At 37.0% G+C, this 8,146-nt stretch overlaps 1 pseudogene; it reads right to left on the reverse strand.

Moving 5' to 3' along the window:
- Positions 1–896: 896 nt before the first annotated feature.
- Positions 897–1,633, reverse strand: LOC131920940 (large ribosomal subunit protein uL30-like; annotated as a pseudogene).
- Between the last annotated feature and the right edge of the window lie 6,513 nt (positions 1,634–8,146).

An 8,146-nucleotide genomic window follows, 5' to 3' on the forward strand; every position in this document is an offset into this window, starting at 1 on the left:
TGATCACTGGGGTAGACCAGGTCAGGCACCCCCTCCACCACTGCTAGTAGTCTAAGCTGGGGTCATCTCTGTGGATTCCTGGGAACTTCTCTCACAGCAGGTTTCTCCTTATCCCCAAGACCTAATGATACCACTCTTGGGCATATACCCAAGGAATGCTCAATCATACAACAAGGACACTTGCTCAGCTATGTTCATAGCAGCATTATTTGTAATAGCCAGAACGTGGAAACAACCTAGATGCCCCTCAACCAAAGGATGAATAAAGAAAATGTGGTACATATACACAATGGAGTAATGCTCAGCAGTCAAAAAAAAAAGTCATTTTGAAATTTGAGGGCAAATGGATAGAACTAGAAAATATCATCCTCAGTGAGGTAACCCAGACTCAGAAAGACAAACATGGTATGTACTTACTCATAAGTGGATACTAGATGTAAAGAAATGGTAACCAGACTACAACCCACAGCTCCAGAGAAGCTAGGTAACAAGGAAGATCTTAAGAGGGACTCATGGATCACCCTGGGAAGGGGAAGTAGATGAGATCTCCTGAGTAAACTGAGGGTGAGGGGGGCGATGGACGGTAGTGGGTAGGGGATGGGAGCATGGGGAAATGTTTGAGCTGGAACAGGGGCTGAGTGGGAGAGAATGAAGGAGATAGAGGGAGACATCATGGGGATAGGGAGTAACTTGTACTATTTTCTAGCAGTGTGTATGAATAAAGAATGTAATGACTCCCATGGAGACATTTTGTACATACAGTTTCCTAGCAGTTTTTTTAAATATATATTAATATTTACCTTTTTAATTTTTATTTATTTATTTGTTTGCTTGTTTTATTTTGCCAAGCTGTCACTATTAACTGACCAGATTACAAAAATATCATGGGTAACACCTTAATTCATCCGTCTAATGAGCCTGCTTATCTGGTCACACCTGTTGCCAACATCTCACTGTCCAGAAAATGAACTGTCTTTTTCTTCATTCTACCTCGTGGAGAAGATAATTTGAAGAGCCACAGGAAGTTATTCGCTTCCTTGAGGTGTTATCCATCTATGTAAATCTCATGAATTAGATCCTCCATGCAGATAATGCTGTATTTACCAAGAGATTGAGCAATCAAGGAATGATCTGTCAAGGCAATTCTCTTCTTACTGATTTTGCTTTAGCCGCGCTTGTAGATGAGCTCACTTGCTGACTTCAAGTTGGGATATCCCCATGCAATGTATGGTTCCACAGTCTTCAGAATGTTAACTAAAGCTTTGGTGAGCTTAACAAAGGTTCCATGGAAGATTTGACAAAGACGATGAAGCTGCAATGCCTTGTCGAGTTTGGGGCTTACACCATTGATACCTCGGATTCTGATGACAAATGCCAACTTCCATTCTGCAGGCACGGTGAAGTTTCTGGCTTTCCTTGCCCTCCTAGCCATCTGAATCTCAGTCTAGTACATCTAACTGTATTCCTTGTCACAGTGCTTCGCCTTTTCAAAGATAAGTTTCCTCCATGCTTTTTGCAGTGTCTTCAGGGCAAACTTCCTCAGGCACTTCAACTTTGGAAAATTACTTTGCTTTTTCTTAAGGATTTCTGGCACAGCAGGAAACTTCCTTTTCTTCTCTGGCACAGCCTCCATGGTTCCAGTCAGAAATAAAAAATAGGCCTTTGTTAAATTTTTTGATATAATAATATCATTACACCCCCTTTCCTTTCATCCATCCAAACGCTTCTATTTATTTACTCTGAGTCTCATTCAAATTTATGGCCTCAGTTTTCTTTAATTGTTGTTAAATTCCTACATGTATAAATACAACCTGCCCAGTCTATGCAGTGTTCCCTGTATTTACATGTTTTCATGGCTGAACATTTTATTAATCTTTCATCTGATATATAGTGATAAGAGTGCTCCGACTTTCTAGGCTGTTGTAATCTGACACTCTTTTCCTCTGCACTCTACAAGATGTGTGTATCACTCATTCAAAACAGTAATTAAGAGAAAAGGATAATTCTGACCTTACATTGTGCCTGAGTGTGTTTGTATCTATGTCTAGACACATGTGTATGCTTGTTGCATGTGTATCTACGTGCATATGTCTATGTGTATAACCCATCTTAACCTTTCTTACACTTCGTGGACTAATTCCACATGTCCACAGGCTTTCACACAACTACATTCTAAATGGCAGATCTTAGTTCCTCATTTCCTGCTAGACATTGTCAATACATTGAGATGTCAATGTGAACAGCAAGTTTTAACATTTCTCTGCTTTGTTTTGCTTACTTGAGTTTAACACAACTTATCTCACTAGTTTATATTACAGCTCTCTCTCTCTCTCTGTACCTTGGCACATAAGGAAGTTCTCTATTACTATCCCTATGGTCATTATTTTTAAATAGCATCCTCAACAAAGGGAATGATTGAGTTGATCAATTTGTTCTTAAGAGGTCAGTCTTTATTTTCAACTAAATTGTTTTCTGATGTAGTGTTTTGACCTAAATTAATACTTTCAAACAAATCTTCTTTATCCTTTGGGATATGCATATTTGATGATTGCCAGTTTCTTCAATTTCTTTTAACCTTTAGAACTTCTATTTTGTAGCATTTTCGCTTTTCTAAGTACATGCTCATCATTTCAACATGTGCTTTGGCAGAACACATACATCATTCCAACTTTTGTGAGAATGTTTCTTTGATTGTGCTTTCCTCTTATATTTCCAATTTCCTCTCATTCTTACAGTTTCTTTCACTCGCTTCAGTTCCTGTAGTAGTCAGCCAATTAAAATATGTCAAGCTGTCAAAGTTGGTTTCCTTCAGCAGGCAAAATCAGCAGAGTATTTTTTGTTCAAAAATTGCCAGCCCTTTTTGTTTATGAGTATGGCATTAAATGTGTGTTCTAACTGTCTTCTATGGATGAAGGAATCTATTGTAACTATTGGCCCTGGTAAACAGAGATAATGTATTTTGTGGAGCAGTAGCACAATCATGCTAGAGAATTATTTTTCTCACGACAGCAAGAAAGGAAAAATTTTCATTTAGTAATCTTGGTTTAGAATACTAATGATTGAGTCGATTTGTAACAAGACATAATGTACTGATTATAGAACAATCCTGTGTAGAAACACATCCATAAAAATTACTACCATACAGAACTTGCAAGCACTTGAGAATAAATGCACGATGATCATTAGATGTACGTTCATAATTCTTAGCAAAAGATTTAAAGACATAAATAATTTGAGGGTCATAAGTATTGACTCCATTATTTATTTGCTAATTTAATAGTAATTCTCTGCTATCAAGTGACTTCTGTGTTTGTATCAGATGATAAAATCAAATAAGCATATGGATAGAGCAGTGTCAACATCAAAAACTAGGTAAGCAGTAAGCTAAATAGCCATAAGAAACAGGGAGACTGTGAACCAGGGGGTAGAGGTGAACATTTAACAGTAGAGAAAGAACAATGGTACTGTAGAAGTGTGCATAATAATAAGCAGCAAATGAAGTTGAGTTGATACTGCAGTTCATGAAGACCATTGTCAGTACTGAGTTTAACTGACAGTAAAGACATAGGAGAATTGTAGACTTTCCAAAGTCAAGGGAAATAATTTCAGATTGTTTCAAACTTTTACCATTGAGGGCAATACACATACACATAAGTACTTTAAACACATACAGACACAAAGGAAGAGCCCATGAGATATATGTTGTATTACAGAGCAAATATCTGAGAGCACATAAAAGAATTTACCAGCTACCCACTGATGACTCTTTCATGTGAGGATAAAATGTATTATTTAAAAAAATATGCTAATAAAAATTAATTGTAAAAATAATTCTACTACAAGCCCTTTCTAGCTATCTGTCTCCCTAAACAAATAAGCAAATCCAACAAACCAAAAAAAAAAAAAAAGAAACACAGACATACAATCCTGCTACATATCCACAAAATTGAAAATTAAAATATACAAGCAAAAAAACTATCAAAACAAAGCAAAAGAGACAAAATGCCTACGAAAAATATGATTGAGTTTGTTTTGTATTGGCCAACTACTCCTGGTCACAGTGTGTCACACACGCTTTGATCTCTTCTGTACCTTCTATATTCTTTCTCTCATTTCCTCTCTCAGTGGACTCAGCTTTTCTCAAATAGCCCCTCCTCTGCTTCCCAGTTTCATATTTTATATCTGAATGGTGCATATGCAAGAAAATATGCAACGGATGTCTTTTGAGTTGAATTTATTTTGCTTAATAGTTTTATTCGGTTTCTGGGAAATAGTGTGGTTTTCTTTTATTTAGTTGCCAAACACTATAATGTTTATATATCCCACATTTTACAAAACCTATCGAACTGTTAATGGAGACCTGTACTAATCCTATAATTTGTCTATTGTGAACAGAACAGCAACAAACATCAAAGTGCCAGGATCTCTGCTATACATGATTCTTTAGGTATATATCTGGACGAGTTAGCTAGATTATAAAATAATTCTATTTTTTAAAGGATCCCCATAATGATTCTTATAGTGTATGCACTAGTTTATATTTCCCAAACAGTGTTTAATAGTTCCTTTTAAAATATATCTGTGTCACCATTTTGGTTTGCTTGATTTCTTTGGAAGGCAATTGTAACTGGCTGGGATGAATGTTGTTGTAGTTTGGTTTGTATTTCTCTGATGGCTAAAGGTGATGATTCATTAAATACGTTTGTTGGTCATGTGTTTTCAAATTTCCCACTTGCTGGTTGAATTATTTGGTTTTATAATATTGAAGTTTTCAGTTATTTACATTTTCTGGATCTTACCACTTGTCAGACAAATGACTAGTAAGTGTGTGTGTGTGTGTGTGTGTGTGTCTGTGTGTGTGTGTGTGTGTGTCTGTGTGTGTGTCTGTGTGTCTGTGTGTGTGTGTGTGTGTCTGTGTGTGTGTGTGTGTGTCTGTGTGTGTGTCTGTGTGTCTGTGTGTGTGTGTGTCTGTGTGTGTGTGTGTTTTCCTATTCATTCTGAAGACTGTCTCCCATTGTATGGCTTGTTCTCCCTGCTGTGCTGAAGGGTGTTAATGTCACTTAATCTTGTTTGTCATTCTATACAATCATTTCTTTGTTTTTTGGGGGGTCCTACTCAGAAAATCATTTTCTGTGCTTGTATCTTTAAATGCTTTTCATTTTCTTTTCTATATTAGTTTCAATTTTCAATTATTAATCTGAGAATATTGTTTAAATTAGAATTGCTTCTTATACAGAATGAGAAACAGAAATTATACTTCTTTATTGTTATGGGGATTTCAAACTTTCTAGTATTATTGTTTGGAGAGATTGTTTTTTTTTTCTTTTTCTAGAAGGTATATTTTGGTGACTTTGCACAAAAATAAGATGGCCAGAGTAGTGTGGATTTATTTTTGAGTGTTCTGTTCAATTTGACTAGTTTATCTATCTGATACAGTGTCATGCTGTTTCTATTACTGTGACTCCATAATATAATTTGAAATCAAGTATTAAAACTTTTACAATATTTCTTTTTTGTTTAGGAATTCTTCCACTAGTTCGATTATTTATGGTTTCCATATGAAGTTGGGGGATATGTAGGAATTTTGGTAGCGATTGCACTAAATATGTAGATTACTTCCTAAAGACTTTAACAAGCTCCACACAGCAGAGGAAACAACCAACGCAATGAAGATTCAGTCCTTAGAATGAAAAGAAAATTCTATTTGCTAGCATTTTATCTGACAAGCTTGCAGTAACCACGTATGGCTTCTATAGGTTGTCAACTTGACAGATGTGGAATAACCTGGAAGATGAAACTCCTGTCCTGCACATTTGGAATGGAAAGGCCTACCTACTGGAGTGACATCAAATCATGGTTGTGTTCTCCAACTGTATAACTATAGAAAGGCAATGGAATCCTAGTAGCTACTCTGTTCAAAATCAAGGAACAAGTAAACTCTTTGCTTCCCGGTTAAATGACATCAACTTTGTCTATTCACATTTCAGAGGGGGAAGTGAGCTCCCTCGTACCTCTTCTGTAATATTATTAATGCTACCCATGACTATGGAGCCATCATGACTTAGCTGTTTCCCAAGACACCATGTTTTCACACTATTATGAATTAGTTTCCCCATATGAGTTTGAAAGGAGGATGGTGCTAATGTTTATATCCTAGTATGTTTTATCCTTATTGTTTTCTTTGGCTACAACCATTTACTTTGATTAAAAATGTCAAAGATTTTCAATATGTTGTTGAGTTCAGTATTCCATTATTCCTTTATACTATTAAGATTACAAAATCACCTTTTTGTGTTTCCCCTGAATCTGGTTTTGTTTTTGATTAGATAAACTGGTATGCTCTTTCAAGACCAGGATTGTTTCTTAGTCCTTTTCCCCAGTGTGTGTACAGAGAGAGTTCCTATGTATAATAGACACTTATTGTTCATTGAATAAATTGTACTTTAATGTGTATAAAATGCATTCATTTATAAGCTTGCTTGGTATACTTAACTGAACTCTAGAATGAGAAATGCCCAAGTGGCTATTTTATACTTCATTGTTCATAGTTATCATAGAAGCTCTAGACAGAGGTCAGCTTCTAAGTTATTCCCTATAAAGCAAGCTGTGGCTGTATTCTCATTTATTTGAACTTGAGTTCTGTCAGATTTCAGAGAATAAAGAGATTCAGAATCAGCCAGTTCTGGGACTTATATGACATATGTTTCACTAAGAAATCTGTCTAAAACTTATGTGAAGGTAATATTTCCTCCAGGCCATAAAACATACCAAGCTAGTTTGAAAGGGTATGGGGTAAGAAGAATAGTCATCCTAAGAAAAATATCTGATGGAGAGTTCTAAATGTAAACATCTCCAGAAATTCTAGGTGAATTTCATCTCACATGGATAAATATCAGGTTGATCCCACTATGCTGTCTTTCAAAGTGAAGAGAAGTCATAGGTGAGACTGTGTATAAAAGGATACAAAATATGGTCTACACAATCCAAGGAGAATACTGGTCTTACATCTCATAGATTATTTATAAAAATAAATGAATATGAACTACGGAGTTTAAGAAACTAAAGACTTCTATAACTCTGTCTTGCTCTCAAACACACAGTTCTTGGCATGAAAGTATTTCTAATATTTTATTGAACAAAAAATACTCTGGCCGGGCGGTGGTGGCACACGCCTTTAATCCCAGCACTCGGGAGGCAGAGCCAGTCGGATCTCTGTGAGTTCGAGGCCAGCCTGGGCTACCAAGTGAGTTCCAGGAAAGGCGCAAAACTACACAGAGAAACCCTGCCTCGAAAAACCAAAAAAAAAAAAAAATACTCTGAACAACTTTATTGATAACAGGTGATGTGTTAAACAGAACCTCCAGATAGAAAGATGCAAAGAATATGTCTCAAAATCTATCAGTTAGTTGAGGAAAAACACTGCCTAGGTTGCTGTTGTTAATTATGCTGGAAGATAGGGATATAAGATGCAATTCTAGTCTAGAATATTATATTTTTATTTTTAAGAGCTTGCCATTCTAGTGTTTTCTTTTCTCTAACTGCTTCAAGCAGGTTGATTTCCCATCCTGTAGTTAGTATCCTATAACCCCAGGTCAGCTCCCTGCCTGCAGACTGTCAAAACTCCCTCAGTGTCTGCCCAGACTACCCCCAACTGCTCCTCCTCACCTTGTCAACAATTCCCAGCCCAGGACTCTGTTGGAAGGCCCCTGCCCCACCACAAGTCAGAGCAGCAGCCAGAATCCCAGGTAGGCTTCTTGCTCCAGACTGCTACCACTTTCTCAGTGCTTGCATCACCCATCCCAAATGGCCCTCCTGATCCATGTCACAGTATCCTGAATCCCAATTCCTGCTGAGGACCCCCAGGAGAAGGAAAGGCCATCCTGGTGCCAGAATTCCATTCTCTAACTCAGGTAGAGGCTCTCTGCTCAACCACAGGCCACTGTAGCCAGATTAGAGAGGAAACATAAATCAAAGAGAACAAACATTATCGAAGAAAGACAAATTCACCTAGACCTATAATTACTCCAAACCCAGATGCCTAGATGCGAGTGTAAGAAGACAATCAACCACAGACAGGACAACAAATCACCACCAGAGCCTAGCTATCCTACTACAGCAAGTTCTGAGTATTCCAATACACATGAAG

This window comes from Peromyscus eremicus, chromosome 10 (assembly GCF_949786415.1).
Source record: "Peromyscus eremicus chromosome 10, PerEre_H2_v1, whole genome shotgun sequence".
Classification (NCBI taxonomy): Eukaryota; Metazoa; Chordata; class Mammalia; order Rodentia; family Cricetidae; genus Peromyscus; species Peromyscus eremicus.